This window comes from Ranitomeya imitator, chromosome 1, assembly GCF_032444005.1.
Source record: "Ranitomeya imitator isolate aRanImi1 chromosome 1, aRanImi1.pri, whole genome shotgun sequence".
Taxonomy (NCBI): Eukaryota; Metazoa; Chordata; class Amphibia; order Anura; family Dendrobatidae; genus Ranitomeya; species Ranitomeya imitator.
Window position 1 is genome coordinate 638,849,766 of NC_091282.1, and position 18,253 is coordinate 638,868,018.

General features: G+C 47.4%; 1 protein-coding gene across 2 annotated transcripts in view; it reads right to left on the reverse strand.

Annotated features, from left to right (window-relative positions):
• The window catches only part of LOC138638271 (SLAM family member 5-like), a 109,151-nt gene that overhangs the window by 49,544 nt on the left and 41,354 nt on the right, over positions 1 to 18,253 (reverse strand). The window lies entirely within an intron of this gene.

The window sequence follows — 18,253 nt, forward strand, 5'->3', positions numbered from 1 at the left end:
ATGAATTTATAGAGTAAGGTGGGAGGAATTCCACGTGTTCCAGATTTTATCGAATTTACCTGGACATCCTCTATTCTGATATAACATACGTTCGTATGGGATGACCGAGTTCACCAGTTCAATCCAGTCTCTGAGGGACGGACATGAACCTCCCATCCACCGTAAAGAAGGGGGGCTGTAATGGGCGCAGCTGGATGAAAGCCCCCACATGACTGCGTTGCCAAGAAGGGAGTTTTAGAGTTTTGAATAAAAAAAGGGATCTTATAGGTGATTGGTGGAAATTTTTGAATAAGGGGTGGACCTAGTGGGGAAAGGAGGCAGGGGCTGGAGAAGTGCGGGAAGGATCACTTGTGAGGTGAATCATCAGGAGAGAAGAAGTGTGCAGCTACTCACCATGGCCTCCATAGACAGCCTCGTGGAGCAGCTGCGCAGGGAATCCAGGTCCAGGAGCGATGGATGGCTGGAAGAGCAGCTCACCAGGCTGCTGGGCGACTGCGGGAGCCGGGGCAGCAGGACCAGGAGAACCCGGCCCCCAGAAAGATTGTCCCCCGACATGTCACCGCGCGGCAGGCGCAGGCCGCGGAGCCCCTCCGGGGACCCTGCGGGGGCTGCGGGACGCGGCGCGACCATCCTGCCCGTCCCCCCCTCCGGCAGGAATCCACCCGGCGGCTCTGCCGGCGCGAGGCGGCGACGTGGAGCGGCGACCAGCCAGGCACGGCCCGATGCCAGGGCCGCAGCGGAAGCCAGGGCCGCAACGGAAGTGCGGCCTAGTCCGGGAGCGAGCGGCGGTGCGGCGCCCTCTAGCGGTGCCAGAAGCAGCCGGAGCACAGCGCGGGCAGCGGCGGCAGAGTCAGGAGGAGAAGGGAGCACAGCGACGTCAGCGGTGAGGGCCGCACAGGTAGTGCGGCCTAGTCCGGGATCGAGGGGAAGTGCGGCGCCCCCCAGCGGCGCCAGGAACAGCAGACTTACAGCACAGTTAGCGGCGGCGACAACAGGAGGAGCCAGGAGTCCAGCGACGGCAGCAGTGAGGGGGAGCTATGGAGCAGCGGTGACAGCGGCGGGCTCACCTCCCCTAGGTGGGCCTGGCAGCGGCACGAGACGACAGAGTAGGGCGACGGGCAGGCTGGCATCGGTGGTTCAGCTGGGCCCGGGACGCGTTGGTCGTGGGGCAGGTGCCGGTCGGGCAAGTAGGCCAGGAGGCCGAGGTGGATTGCAAACAGCCGTCAGGTCAAGATCCGCCAGGAGGTCCAGCGACAGGAGTGTATCGCCAGTCTCGGTCCCCCCTGGTGACGTGGAGGCCAGGGGCGCGGGCCTGGGGCAATTCAGCGGCAGCGACGACCCCGGATCTGAGAGCGAACATCCAGAAGATGGCGAACAGCGGGATTCCGGAGACACGGCTGGTGGGGACACAGCACCTGCGCAGCCTCGTGAGTACATGTCTATTCCTATTTCGGTGCCGGGTACGGTGGGGTTAGTGGAGGGGGTAGGGGACGCTGGTTCTGGGCTTCCTGGCGTTAGAGAGCTTTTGGCAGGTATGTCGCATATTTTGAGGCGATTGGACGCGGGGCCAGCAAGTAATATGGGAGGGTCACCTGCTGGGGCTTGGTTGGTGGATCCTGTTAGTACAGCCGGGGGAGGGGGCTCCGGTGAATTAGTGAGGTCTGGGGCGGCCGCGTCGGCCCAGGCAGCTGGGGTGTCAGTGTCGGTTCAAACGGAGACGGGTAAGAAGGATGAGATAAAGTTGGATGATCGGGCAAAAGGGGAGGTCTTTGTGTGCTTTGAGGGTCCCCTCGGTGCCCATTTAAAGAAGGAGGTGAAGGAGAAGATCTGGAAGGATGAATTTGTCGAGATTTTCTCCCTCCTCCCTTTGGAAAAATTTAATCTGGACAAAGGGAAAAAAGATGATAGCAAAAAGGAAGAGGAGGAAAAAAGGCGTTGGCGCCTGATTCCGCAAACGTTTGTTAATTGGCAACAGGCTTTTGCTATCTTGGCCAGTGTGATAGGAGAAAAATTCCCGGAAAATTGCTCGGGTCTTTTCTGTTACTTTGATTCTATTGGTGAGGCACATCGTACGTATGGGGGCCAGGCTTGGCAGCGTTACGATGAACAATTCAGGCAGCGGAAGGCGGTTAGGCCTGAGATAAAATGGGAGCATAAGGACATTGGATTGTGGCTGAAGGTGATGGCCCCTGTGAGGTACGGGCAGTCCTTTCAAGGGGGCGCGGGGAGTAGTAGTCAGCAATCAGGACAAGGGGGAGGAGGAGGACAGGGGTATCAAGGGGCGAAGGAAAAAACGGGAACGTGCTGGCAGTTCAACGACGGCCAGTGCAAGTATGGCAATACCTGCAGGTTTAAGCACGTGTGTTCCCATTGTAGCGGAGCTTCACACGGGGCTTCAAAATGTTTCAGAAAAGCAAGGGGCAAGCCAGCAGGGGGTAGCGGTCATGGGGGTGACGCCGGTGAGGCTTCAAAAGATGGCCCCTTATCTAAGTAGATATCCGGACCGGTTGAAGGCGGTGGTGATTAGGGACGGTTTTGCTGAAGGTTTTAGGATTCCTCACCCGAATCATACGGTCCCCTTTTCTACAAAAAATCTGAGGTCAGCAAGTTTACATGCGGATGTTGTTTCGAGTAAGTTAGCAAAAGAGGTGGAGTTAGGAAGAATGGCGGGCCCGTTTAGTTCGCTGCCTATGGAAGGGGTGATCGTTTCTCCATTGGGGGTGGTGCCCAAGAAGGAGCCAAATAAGTTTCGTTTAATCCAGCACCTATCGTACCCAAAAGGTTGTTCTGTTAACGATGGCATTGCGGAGGAATTATGCTCGGTTGTATACACGTCGTTCGATGCGGCAGTGCAATGGGTTCGTATGTACGGAGCGGGGGCCTTGATGGCGAAGACAGACATCGAGTCTGCCTTTCGGCTTCTGCCGGTACATCCGGAGAGCATTCCGTTACTAGGTTGTTTTTGGAATGGAGAATTTTATTTAGACAGGTGTTTGCCGATGGGCTGTTCCATTTCTTGCTCGTTGTTTGAAACTTTCAGTACTTTTTTGGAATGGGTTGTTAGAGACGTTTCTGATGTTGCTTCGGTCATTCATTATTTGGATGACTTCATGTTTGTGGGCCCCCCGGACTCTGCGGTTTGCGGTAATTTATTGGCCACCATGGAATGGGTGTCCGGGCATTTCGGGGTCCCTTTGGCGCAGGAGAAAACAGAGGGTCCCTGTACGGTCTTAAGTTTTCTCGGGATTCTTATCGATTCTAGAAAGATGGAATGCAGGTTGCCCGACGACAAATTGTTGTTGCTGAAGCAGGAGGTGTCCAGAATCGGAAAATTGAGGAAAGTGACGTTGAAGGAGTTACAGTCGTTGCTAGGGCGCTTAAATTTTGCGTGCCGGATCATGCCTATGGGCCGGATTTTTTGCCGAAGGTTGTCCAGAGCTACGGCGTGAGTCCGTGCAGCTCATCATTTCATACGTTTGAGCCGGGAGCACAAGGACGATCTGTTGGTTTGGCAGCGTTTCTTGGAAAATTATAATGGCAGATCATTGATTCAGCAGGAGGATTTGAACGCCTTTGATTGTGAAATTTATACGGACGCAGCAGGGGGAGCCGGTTATGGCGCCTACTGTGCAGGCAAATGGAGTGTCGGAGTGTGGCCGGAAGAATGGCGGCAAAACGGGCTAACCAAAAATTTGGCATTGTTGGAGTTGTTCCCAATTGTAGTGGCAGCGTTTATTTGGGGCGAGAATTTTAAGGATCGTCGGGTACGATTCCATTGTGATAACTTGAGTGTCGTGTCAGTTATCAACAGTTTATCTTCCTCTTCTCCCCCCGTGATTAGGTTGGTTAGGGAATTGGTGTTGAGGTGTTTGGAATTGAATTCGTGGATTTCGGCGGTGCATGTACCAGGTGTCCAAAACAATATAGCTGATGCTTTATCTCGTTTTCAGTGGGACCGATTCCGGGAACTGGCGCCAGATTCGGAACCTACAGGAGCGGGATGTCCTTCGCATCTGTGGCAGATTGTTGCGGAAGGGGAGGTCGCTTGATACAGGCCTCACTGTCGAGCAGGACATGGTCGGATTATGCAGCGGCGTGGGAGATGTGGGAAGGTTGGTTGGTCCAATGCGGCCCAGTGGAATCCGACGGCGATAAGATTATGGCTCTGCTGGCTTTGATGGGTAAGGCGGCCGAATGGGGATGGTCCGTTTCGAGGTTAAACAAAGTTGTTGCGGGTCTGGCCTTTGGTTTTCGGTTGCAAGGTTCAGCTGATCTGACAAAAGATTTTTTGATAAGGCAGGCTTTGAAGGGTTTTCGGAAGGGCAATGTGTCTTTTGATAAGCGTAGGCCGATTTCTTTTGGTATGCTGGAACGGCTTGGGGAGGCTTTGGGCGGTATTTGTAGTTCGCAGTTTGAGGTTGTATTGTTTAGGTTAGCCTTCTCTTTAGCGTTCTTTGGCGCTTTGCGCCTGGGGGAGCTGGTGTCCCCAAATAAAAATAAGGTGGGTGGTCTGTTAGCGGAAGATGTTGACTTTTGGGCAGGAGGTATTGTATTTTGGATCAGGCGTTCTAAGACTGATCAGCTTGGTAGGGGTAGGCGAGTGGTGCTGGGGAGAGTTGACGGTAGCGGGATGTGCCCGCAGCACTGTTTGGAATCTTATTGGCGTCTGTCGGCACTGAGGGCAGGCCCTTTGTTACGACATCAGAACGGGGAATTTTTGTCGCGCTACCAATTTACGGCGCTGTTGAAGAGGGGTTTGGGATCGTTGGGTGTTGACCCGAAGAATTTCGGGTCGCATTCATTTCGAATTGGTGCTGCGTCCGAGGCGGATGGTCTGGGCCTAGGCGTTGATGTTATCAAAAGAATAGGCAGATGGAGTTCGGATCGATATCTGTCTTATATTAGGAATTAGGTCTGTGGGGGAGAGAGCCTTGTTATGGTGTTAATCATTGTTGTGTTTTTTCAGGTCGAACCTCCCTCCTGGCATGGATTATCGGACATTCATTTGTTCATTGGGGTGCGCTTCGTGCGGATGTCAGGCGAAATGGTAGGCAATTAGGCTTTGTAAGGGATTCGGTGGTTATTAGATGGTTGGGATTTCGGGGTATGTTATGGCGGAGTTTGTTGCCGGCAGTTGCCAACGCCGCTAGATTGGATCGACCCCCGGACATTTTGGTGGTTCACCTTGGAGGAAATGATTTGGGAGTTAGGCCAGTGAGGGAGTTGATCAGAGACATTCGTTTTGATTTTTTACGGTTGTGGGTATCTTTCCCGGGTGTTGTGACGGTGTGGTCGGACATTGTACCAAGGCGGAAGTGGCGTGATGTACGGTCCCATAGAGGGATCAATAGAGCCCGGGTGAAGCTGAATAGGGCGGTGGCAGGATTTGTGTCTCGGAACGGGGGTATTGCCGTTAGACATTTGGAGCTGGAGGATGGGATTGGCAATTATTGGAGGGATGATGGAGTGCATCTTAATGATGTTGGTATGGATTTATGGGCACTCGGGCTACAGGAAGGAGTCGAGAGAGCTTTGGTGGCGGTGGGGCACTCACGAGCCTGAGGTGGTCAGGGCTGTTCGTGTGTGGCGGGGGGTGGGGTTCTTGGAGGTGGTGATGACGTTTTTACGGGGTTGATCTGGCTTTTGTTTACGGGCTCTGGACGGGGAATTTACCTCGGGAGCTTTGGGGTTTTGGTTTGCCCGAAATGGGTTACATGGTGCCCTTGAGCTGGTGGTCACGGCTGAGGGTAAAGAAGTGTTTGGTTTTAAAGTTGGTGGTGGCTTTATGCCTATTTTTGAGCCAGATTTCTTACCCCCAAGAACCCTCCCCTCCAGGTTTTTACATATGGTATATATGTTGTTATTTATGTTATTGTTTGTTTAATAAAATGGCCGCTGTGGCCAAAATTATCCAAAGAAATTTACGTGTTGGTGTTTAATTTAAATTTACAGGAGAAGGGGAGAATGGCCCCCTGGGGATGGGGTGGGGGTCAGGAAGATTGAGTACGGGAAAGACCCTGTTTTGGCGATACGCGGTCAAGAAGGGGGGCTGTAATGGGCGCAGCTGGATGAAAGCCCCCACATGACTGCGTTGCCAAGAAGGGAGTTTTAGAGTTTTGAATAAAAAAAGGGATCTTATAGGTGATTGGTGGAAATTTTTGAATAAGGGGTGGACCTAGTGGGGAAAGGAGGCAGGGGCTGGAGAAGTGCGGGAAGGATCACTTGTGAGGTGAATCATCAGGAGAGAAGCCCACCCTCCCTCCCTTTATTGTGGATTAGTTTAAGTGAACAGTTTGATGGAGGGGTAGCCGGGGAGTTGGGTTTTTTCTCATCTCGGTTTTTTAATCAGTTATTGCCAGAGGGGAGTTTTCGTTATCATTGTCACAGTGGCAGTTTTGGCGGGGGGTGGGGTTCTTGGAGGTGGTGATGACGTTTTTACGGGGTTGATCTGGCTTTTGTTTACGGGCTCTGGACGGGGAATTTACCTCGGGAGCTTTGGGGTTTTGGTTTGCCCGAAATGGGTTACATGGTGCCCTTGAGCTGGTGGTCACGGCTGAGGGTAAAGAAGTGTTTGGTTTTAAAGTTGGTGGTGGCTTTATGCCTATTTTTGAGCCAGATTTCTTACCCCCAAGAACCCTCCCCTCCAGGTTTTTACATATGGTATATATGTTGTTATTTATGTTATTGTTTGTTTAATAAAATGGCCGCTGTGGCCAAAATTATCCAAAGAAATTTACGTGTTGGTGTTTAATTTAAATTTACAGGAGAAGGGGAGAATGGCCCCCTGGGGATGGGGTGGGGGTCAGGAAGATTGAGTACGGGAAAGACCCTGTTTTGGCGATACGCGGTCATGCCAGTACCTTCCGTGCCATAAAAAGTGTCTCCCGTAGAAAAATCCCGACATAATGATCCCAAGTCTCCTCATCCCACACCCCAAGCAAACAGATTAGTGGCACAAGAGGAACAGGAGCAGACAACAGGGAAGTTAGTAATGATGTCACCTCTTTCCAGTATTGAAGGATGATGGGGCACTTCCACATCATGTGGATAAAATCTGCGTCTGATGAATGACAAACGCAAACACTCTGATGATTGAAGTCGACCCATCCTAAAAAGCCGTATCAGAGTCAAATATGATTGATCTATATACATAATTGTCCAAGGGGTACTTCCGTCTGTCTGTCTGTCCTTCTGTAACGGTTATTCGTTCGCTGATTGGTCTCGGCAGCTGCCTGTCATGGCTGCCGCGACCAATCAGCGACGCGCACAGTCCGGAAGAAAATGGCCGCTCCTTACTCCCCGCACTCACTGCCCGGCGCCCGCATACACCTTTCCAGTCTGCCCTCACACAGGGTTAATGGCAGCGGTAACGGACCGCGGTGTAATGCAGTCAGTTGCCACTGCTATTAACCCTGTGTGACCAAGTTTTTTACTATTGACGCAGCCTATGCAGCGTCAATAGTAAAAACATCGGATGTTAAAAATAATTTAAAAAAATAAAAAATGATTACATACTCACCTACGCTGCCTTTCCCGCTCCTCGCGATGCAACTGGCATGTTCCGGTCGCACAGATGGTCTGGCAAAAGGACCTGCCATGACGTCATGGTCATGTGACCGCGACGTCATCACAAGTCCTGTGCGCCTGCGTGAACAGGACCTGCCGTGACGCCACTCCACATAAAGCTGTGCCATATATAATGCTCTGCACCATTCATTATGGCTCCATAGATGCTCCATATAAAGCTTTGCCATATAGAATGATCTGCACCGTTCATTATGGCCCCATAGATGCTACACATAAAGCTGTGCCATATATAAAGCTCTGTACAGTTCATTATGTCCCCATAGATGCTCCACATAAAGATGTGCCATATAGAGTGCTCTGCACCGTTCAGTATGGCCCCATAGATGCTCCACATAAAGCTGTGCCCCATATATAATGCTCTGTACAGTTCATTATGTCCCCATAGATGCTCCATATAAAGCTGTGCCACATATAATGCTCTGCACCGTTCATTATGGCCCCATAGATACTCCACATAAAGCTGTGCCATATATAAAGCTCTGCACCGTTCATTATGGCCCCATAGATGCTCCATATAAAGCTATGCCATATATAATGCTCTGCACCGTTCATTATGGACCCATAGATGCTCCACATAAAGCTGTGCCCCATATAGAATGCTCTGCACCGTTCATTATGGCCCCATAGACGCTCCATATAAAGCTGTGCCATATATAATGCTCTGCACCGTTCATTATAGCCCCATGGATGCTCCATATGAAGCTGTGCCCCATATATAATGCTCTGCACCGTTCATTATAGCCCCATGGATGCTCCATAGAAAGCTGTGCCCCATATATAATGCTCTGCACCGTTCATTATGGCCCCAAAGATGCTCCACATAAAGCTGTGCCATATATAATGCTCTGCACCGTTCATTATGGCCCCATAGATGCTCCATAGAAAGCTGTGCTCCATATATAATACTCTGCACCGTTCATTATGGCCCCATAGATGCTCCATAGAAAGCTGTGCCCCATATATAATGCTCTGCACCGTTCATTATGGCCCCATAGATGCTCCACATAAAGCTGTGCCATATATAATGCTCTGCACCGTTCATTATGGCCCCATAGATGCTCCATATAAAGCTGTGCCCCATATATAATGCTCTGCACCGTTCATTATGGCCCCATAGATGCTCCATAGAAAGCTGTGCCCCATATATAATACTCTGCACCGTTCATTATGGCCCCATAGAAAGCTGTGCCCCATATATAATGCTCTGCACCGTTCAGTATGGCCCCATAGATGCTACACATAAAGCTGTGCCATATAGAATGCTCTGCACCGTTCAGTATGGCCCCATAGATGCTCCACATAAAGCTGTGCCATATATAAAGCTCTGCACCGTTCATTATGGCCCCATAGATGCTCCACATAAAGCTGTGCCATATATAATGCTCTGCACCGTTCATTATGGCCCCATAGATGCTACACATAAAGCTGTGCCATATAGAATGCTCTGCACCGTTCAGTATGGCCCCATAGATGCTCCACATAAAGCTGTGCCATATATAAAGCTCTGCACCGTTCATTATGGCCCCATAGATGCTCCACATAAAGCTGTGCCATATATAATGCTCTGCACCGTTCAGTATGGCCCCATAGATGCTCCACATAAAGCTGTGCCCCATATATAATGCTCTGTACAGTTCATTATGTCCCCATAGATGCTCCATATAAAGCTGTGCCATATATAATGCTCTGCACTGTTCAGTATGGCCCCATAGATGCTCTACATAAAGCTGTGCCATATATAATGCTCTGCACCATTCATTATGGCCCCATAGATGCTCGATATAAAGCTCTGCCATGTATAATGCTCTGCACCATTCATTATGGACCCATAGATGCTCCACATAAAGCTGTGCCATATAGAATGCTCTGCACCGTTCATTATAGCCCCATAGACGCTCCATATAAAGCTGTGCCATATATAATGCTCTGCACCGTTCAGTATGGCCCCATAGATGCTCTACATAAAGCTGTGCCATATATAATGCTCTGCACCATTCATTATGGCCCCATAGATGCTCCATATAAAGCTCTGCCATATATAATGCTCTGCACCATTCATTATGGACCCATAGATGCTCCACATAAAGCTGCCCCATATAGAATGCTCTGCACCGTTCATTATGGCCCCATAGACGCTCCATATAAAGCTGTGCCATATATAATGCTCTGCACCGTTCATTATAGCCCCATGGATGCTCCATATAAAGCTGTGCCCCATATATAATGCTCTGCACCGTTCATTATAGCCCCATGGATGCTCCATAGAAAGCTGTGCCCCATATATAATGCTCTGCACCGTTCATTATGGCCCCATAGATGCTCCACATAAAGCTGTGCCATATAGAATGCTCTGCACCGTTCAGTATGGCCCCATAGATGCTACACATAAAGCTGTGCCATATATAATGCTCTGCACCGTTCATTATGGCCCCATAGATGCTACACATAAAGCTGTGCCATATAGAATGCTCTGCACCGTTCAGTATGGCCCCATAGATGCTCCACATAAAGCTGTGCCATATATAATGCTCTGCACCGTTCAGTATGGCCCCATAGATGCTCCACATAAAGCTGTGCCCCATATATAATGCTCTGTACAGTTCAATATGTCCCCATAGATGCTCCATATAAAGCTGTGCCATATATAATGCTCTGCACCGTTCAGTATGGCCCCATAGATGCTACACATAAAGCTGTGCCATATAGAATGCTCTGCACCGTTCAGTATGGCCCCATAGATGCTCCACATAAAGCTGTGCCATATATAATGCTCTGCACCGTTCATTATGGCCCCATAGATGCTCCACATAAAGCTGTGCCATATTGAATGCTCTGCACCGTTCATTATAGCCCCATAGACGCTCCATATAAAGCTGTGCCATATATAATGCTCTGCACCCTTCAGTATGGCCCCATAGATGCTCTACATAAAGCTGTGCCATATATAATGCTCTGCACCATTCATTATGGCCCCATAGATGTTCCATATAAAGCTCTGCCATATATAATGCTCTGCACCGTTCATTATGGCCCCATAGACGCTCCATATAAAGCTGTGCCATATATAATGCTCTGCACCGTTCATTATAGCCCCATGGATGCTCCATATAAAGCTGTGCCCCATATATAATGCTCTGCACCGTTCATTATAGCCCCATGGATGCTCCATAGAAAGCTGTGCCCCATATATAATGCTCTGCACCGTTCATTATGGCCCCATAGATGCTCCACATAAAGCTGTGCCATATAGAATGCTCTGCACCGTTCAGTATGGCCCCATAGATGCTACACATAAAGCTGTGCCATATATAATGCTCTGCACCGTTCATTATGGCCCCATAGATGCTACACATAAAGCTGTGCCATATAGAATGCTCTGCACCGTTCAGTATGGCCCCATAGATGCTCCACATAAAGCTGTGCCATATATAATGCTCTGCACCGTTCAGTATGGCCCCATAGATGCTCCACATAAAGCTGTGCCTCATATATAATGCTCTGTACAGTTCAATATGTCCCCATAGATGCTCCATATAAAGCTGTGCCATATATAATGCTCTGCACCGTTCAGTATGGCCCCATAGATGCTACACATAAAGCTGTGCCATATATAATGCTCTGCACCGTTCATTATGGCCCCATAGATGCTCCACATAAAGCTGTGCCATATTGAATGCTCTGCACCGTTCAGTATGGCCCCATAGATGCTCCACATAAAGCTGTGCCATATATAATGCTCTGCACCGTTCAGTATGGCCCCATAGATGCTCCACATAAAGCTGTGCCCCATATATAATGCTCTGTACAGTTCATTATGTCCCCATAGATGCTCCATATAAAGCTGTGCCATATATAATGCTCTGCACCGTACATTATGGCCCCATAGATACTCCACATAAAGCTGTGCCATATATAATGCTCTGCACCGTTCATTATGACCCCATAGATACTCCACATAAGACTGTGCCATATATAATGCTCTGCACCATTCATTATGGCCCCATAGATGCTCCACATAAATCTGTGCCATATATAATGCTCTGCACCGTACATTATGGCCCCATAGATGCTCCACATAAATCTGTGCCATATATAATGCTCTGCACCGTTCATTATGGCCCCATAGATGCTCCATATAAAGCTGTGCCATATAGAATGCCCTGCACCGTTCATTATGGCCCCATAGATGCTCCATATAAAGCTGTGCCACATATATTGCTCCATACCGTTCATTATTGCCCCATAGATGCTCCATATAAAGGTGTGCCCCATATAATGCTCTGCACCATTCATTATGGCCCCATAGATGTTCCATAGAAAGCTGTGCCATATAGAATGCTCTGCACCGTTCATTATTGCCCCAAAGAAGCTCCATATAAAGCTGTGCCACATATAATGCTCTGCACCGTTCATTATGGCACAATAGATGCTCCACATAAAGCTGTGCCATATAGAATGCTCTGCACCGTTCAGTATGGCCCCATAGATGTTCCATAGAAAGCTGTGCCATATAGAATGCTCTGCACCGTTCATTATTGCCCCAAAGAAGCTCCATATAAAGCTGTGCCACATATAATGCTCTGCACCATTCAGTATGGCCCCTTAGATACTCCACATAAAGCTGTGCCATATAGAATGCTCTGCACCGTTCAGAATGGCCCCATAGATGCTCCACATAAAGCTGTGCAATATAGAATGCCCTGCACCATTCATTATGGCCCCATAGATGCTCCATATAAAGCTGTGCCACATATATTGCTCCATACCGTTCATTATTGCCCCATAGATGCTCCATATAAAGGTGTGCCCCATATAATGCTCTGCACCATTCATTATGGCCCCATAGATGTTCCATAGAATGCTGTGCCATATAAAATGCTCTGCACCGTTCATTATTGCCCCAAAGAAGCTCCATATAAAGCTGTGCCACATATAATGCTCTGCACCGTTCATTATGGCCCAATAGATGCTCCACATAAAGCTGCCTCATATAGAATGCTCTGCACCGTTCAGTATGGCCCCATAGATGCCCCATATAAAGCTGTGCCATATATAATGCTCTGCACCGTTCAGTATGGCCCCATAGATGCTCCATATAAAGCTGTGCCATATATAATGCTCTGCACCGTTCAGTATGGCCCCATAGATGCTCCACATAAAGCTGTGCCATATATAATGCTCTGCACCGTTCATTATGGCCCCATAGATGCTCCACATAAAGCTGTGCCCCATATATAATGCTCTGTACAGTTCATTATGTCCCCATAGATGCTCCATATAAAGCTCTGCCATATATAATGCTCTGCACCGTTCATTATGTCCCCATAGATGCTCCACATAAAGCTGTGCCATATATAAAGCTCTGCACCGTTCATTATGGCCCCATAGATACTCTACATAAAGCTGTGCCATATATAATGCTCTGCACCGTTCAGAATGGCCCCATAGATGCTCCATATAAAGCTGTGCCATATAGAATTCTCTGCACCATTCAGTATGGCCCCATAGATGCTCCATAGAAAGCTGTGCCATATATAATGCTCTGCACCGTTCAGTATGGCCCCATAGATGCTCCACATAAAGCTGTGCCATATAGAATGCTCTGTACAATTCATTATGTCCCCATAGATGCTCCATATAAAGCTCTGCCATATATAATGCTCTGCACCATTCATTATGGCCCCATAGATACTCCACATAAAGCTGTGCCATATATAATGCTCTGCACCGTTCATTATTGCCCCAAAAAAGCTCCATATAAAGCTGTGCCACATATAATGCTCTGCACCGTTCAGAATGGCCCCATAGATGCTCCACATAAAGCTGTGCCATATAGAATGCCCTGCACCGTTCATTATGGCCCCATAGATGCTCCATATAAAGCTGTGCCACATATATTGCTCCATACCGTTCATTATTGCCCCATAGATGCTCCATATAAAGGTGTGCCCCATATAATGCTCTGCACCATTCATTATGGCCCCATAGATGTTCCATAGAAAGCTGTGCCATATAGAATGCTCTGCACCGTTCATTATTGCCCCAAAAAAGCTCCATATAAAGCTGTGCCACATATAATGCTCTGCACCGTTCAGTATGTCCCCATAGATGCTCCACATAAAGCTGTGCAATATAGAATGCTCTGCACCATTCATTATGGCCCAATAGATGCTCCACATAAAGCTGCCCCATATATAATGCTCTGCACCGTTCAGTATGGCCCCATAGATGCTCCACATAAAGCTGCCCCATATAGAATGCTCTGCACCGTTCATTATGGCCCCATAGATGCTCCATATAAAGCTGCCCCATATGTAATGCTCTGCACCGTTCAGTATGGCCCCATAGATGCCCCATAGAAAGCTGTGCCATATATAATGCTCTGCACCGTTCAGTATGGCCCCATAGATGCTCCACATAAAGCTGTGCCATATAGAATGCTCTGCACCGTTCAGTATGGCCCCATAGATGCTCCACATAAAGCTGTGCCATATAGAATTCTCTGCACCATTCAGTATGGCCCCATAGATGCTCCATAGAAAGCTGTGCCATAGATAATGCTCTGCACCGTTCAGTATGGCCCCATAGATGCCCCATATAAAGCTGTGCCATATATAATGCTCTGCACTGTTCATTATGGCCCCATAGATGCCCCATATAAAGCTGTGCCATATATAATGCTCTGCACCATTCATTATGGCCCCATAGATGCCCCATATAAAGCTGTGCCATATAGAAGGCTCTGCACCGTTCTTTATGGCCCCTGTTGTGAATTCTTCTCTTGGGTTCCCTCCAGTGGTTGTAGGTGGGAATGCAGTTGTCTCTGAGTCACAGACCTGGCCAGGTGTATCGGATGATTACAATTCTGACTGGGATATTTAAGTGGGCAGGATACTTTAGCCCTTGCCAGTAGTCAATGTTCCTTGTGAAGTGTTGGATCACTTTCTGGCTTCTCCTGCTCACTGCCTATTTCAGCAAAGATAAGTGTTTGGTTTTTGTTTCTGTGGCACACTGCCAGTGTGCTTGTTTCAGTTTTATTCCTGCTCTGATTGTAGGATTCACTGGAGTTGCAGATTTACGCTCCTACATCTTTTAGTAAAGATGTAGGAAGTTTTTGTATATTCTGCTGTGGATGTTTTGAAGGGTTTTTATACTGACCGCACAGAACTCTGTCCTATCCTGTCCTATCTAGCTAGAGTGGCCTCCTGTGCTAATCCTGTTTTTCTGCCTGTGTATGTTTTTTCCTCTCCGACTCACCGCCAATATTTGTGGGGGGCTGTCTATCCTTTGGGGATTTTCTCTGAGGCAAGATAGTATTCCTATTTCCATCTTTAGGGGTATTTAGTTCTCCGGCTGTGACGAGGTGTCTAGGTGTGTTAGGTACACTCCACGGCTACTTCTAGTGCGGTGTTAAGTTCAGGATTGCGGTCAGTACAGTGGCCACTTTCTCCAGTGAAAGTTCTCATGCAGCTCCTAGGTCACCGGATCATAACAGGCCCCATAGATGCCCCATATAAAGCTGCCCCATATTGAATGCTCTGCACCGTTGCTTATGGCCCCATAGATGCTCCATATAAAGATGTGCAGTATACAATGCTCTGCACCGTTCAGTATGGCCCCATAGATACTCCATATAAAGCTGTGCCATATAGAATACTCTGCACCATTGATTATGGCCCCATAGATGCTCCATAGAAAGCTGTGCCATATAGAATGCTCTGCACCATTCATCATGGCCCCATAGATGCTCCATATAAATCTGTGCAATATATAATGCTGCTGCTGCAATTAAAAAAAACAAAACGACATACTCACCTCTCTTGCTTGCAGCTCCTCAGCGTCCTGTCTTTCCGCACTGACTGTTCAGGCAGAGGGCGGCGCGCACACTAGTACGTCATCGCGCCCTCTGACCTGAACAGTCACTGCAAGAGGACGCGAAGACGGTGCGGCGCCTGGCGGGTGGATCGTGGACAGGTAACTATGAGATACTTACTTGCTCCCGGCGTCCCTGGCTTCTTCTCCCGGACAGCTGGTCTTCGGGTGCCGCAGCCTCTTCCTCTGTCAGTGGTCACCGTTACCGCTCATTAGAGAAATGAATATGCAGCTCCACCCCTATGGGAGTGGAGTCCATATTCATAACTTTAATGAGCGGTACCATGTGACCGCTGAACAGGGGAAGAGCTGCGGCACCGAAGACCGTGGGACGGGCAGGGGGAGCGCCGGGACTAGGTGAGTATGCAACGCGCTCTCTCCCCCTCACCCGCCGACCCCACCGCCGACCGTGACTCGAGTATAAGCCGAGAGGGGCACTTTCAGCCCAAAAATTTGGGCTGAAAATCTCGGCTTATACTCGAGTATATACTGTACATTTCCCAGTGAATGCATTTGCATTGGTTGAAAGCAATGTAAAAGTTGAAAAACGCATCACAAACGCTGCATGTGAACATAGCCCAAGTGGTGGAGGAACATTTTGGTCTGGGGTTAATTATTTTGCTTTATATACAAGTCATTACCCTGGAAAGGAAGTACCTTAACATATTTCCCAGCAAAATCCATTTTGGTTTTGGTTTTGTATGTTTTTTGGTGCACCTGTAAAAATGGCGTGAAACTCTGATAACATTGCTTACAGCTGTGACCTATGAGTCAGAAATGCTTCCAGGGGCGATCCCCAAGATGTTCCTGTGTCATTTGAGCAGTGTTTCCATTATTTTCAGACGTTTTTAGACCTTAAAAGGGACCCCCGAGGGGGATCGCAGTAAAAATACTCGGGTTTCCCATAGACTTACATTGAGCTCGTTGCTCGGGTCGAGTACCTGAGTATTCCAATTTGCTCGACCCGAGCAACGAGCACTTGAGCATTTTTGTGCTCGCTAAACACTAGTTATATTTTTGTACAAAGGAGCCGTATTATAGTAGTTATATTCTTATACATAGTGGCAGCATTATAGTAGCTATATTCCTGTACATAGGGGGCAGTATTATAGCAGTTATATTCTTGTACATGGGGGCAGTATTATAGTAGTTATATTCTTGTACATAGGAGCAGTATTATAGTAGTTATATTCTTGTACATAGGAGCAGTATTATAGTAGTTATATTTTGGTACATAGGGGCAGTATTATAGTAGTTATATTCTTATATATAGGAGCAGTATTATAATAGTTATATTCTTGTACTTAGGAGCAGTATTATAGTAGTTATATTCTTGTACATAGGAGCAGTATTATAGTAGTTATATTCTTGTACATAGGAGCAGTATTATAGTAGTTATATTCTTGTACATAGGGGCAGTATTATATAGTTATATTCTTGTACATAGGAGACAGTATTATAGTAGTTATATTCTTGTACATAGGAGCAGTATTATAGTAGTTATATTCTTGTACATAGGAGCAGTATTACAGTAGTTTTATTCTTGTACATAGGAGGCAGTATTATAGTAGTTACATTCTTGTACATAGGACAGTATTATAGTAGTTATATTCTTGTATACAGGAGCAGTATTATAGTAGTTATATTCTTATACATAAGGCAGTATTATATTTGTTATATTTTTGTACATAGGGAGCAGTATTATAGTAGTATAAGGGTTTCATACTCAGGTGCTGCAGGAGGAAAGTAGGAGGTGTGCTTCTTTAAAAAGTCTGTGCGGGTTTATTTGCTTCATAGACCCAGCAGTAACAACAAACGGTAAACGGCCTTCTGAGCAGGCAAAACAACACAAAACCGCCCTTAGCCTGGCTCTCTGCTCCTTCAGGCCTGTGGGCACACAGACTGGGCAATGTCCAGCATGCAGGCTTGGTCTGGAGCCACACTGACACACACAGGAGGCCTTCTACCTCCCAAGACACAGACCGTGTGATAAATAACAGCCTCCATTATGTAGGCTGTAACCACACCCACAGGTGAGGTATGTGGGTAGCCAGACCCGCCCATCTTTCACAGCTACCCGCAACCCGGACCCAGGTGCACTAAATGACATCTTAGAGCTCACATGCACTGAAGCAAAATACTCCAGGTTGCATCGCAGGAAGCAGTCATCTCTGCCACACAGTGTGACTACACTGTCATTAGCCTCCTTACAGTAGTTATAGCCTTGTACATAGGAACAGTATTATAGGTGTTATATTTTTATACATAGTGGCAGTATTATAGTAGTTATAGTCTTGTACATAACAGCAGTATTATAGTAGTTATAGTCTTGTACATAGGGACAGTATTATAGTAGTTGTATTCTTGTACATAGGAGCAGTATTATAGTAGTTATAGTCTTGTACATAGGGGCAGTATTATAGTAGTTATATTCTTATACACAGGGGGAAGTATTATAGTAGCAATGTTCTTGTACACAGGGGCAGTATTATAGTAGTCATATTCTTGTACATAAGGGCAGTATTATAGCAGTTATATTCTTGTACATAGGGGCAGTATTATAGTAGTTATATTCTTGTACATAGGGGCCAGTATTATAGTAGTTATATTCTTGTACATAGAAGCAGTATTATAGTAGTTATATTCTTCTACATAGGAGCAGCATTATAGTAGTTATATTCTTCTACATAGGGGCAGTATTATAGTAGTTATATTCTTGTACATAGTGGCAGTATTACAGTAGTTATATTCTTGTACATGGGAGCAGTGTTTTATCAATGGAAATCTTTTCTTT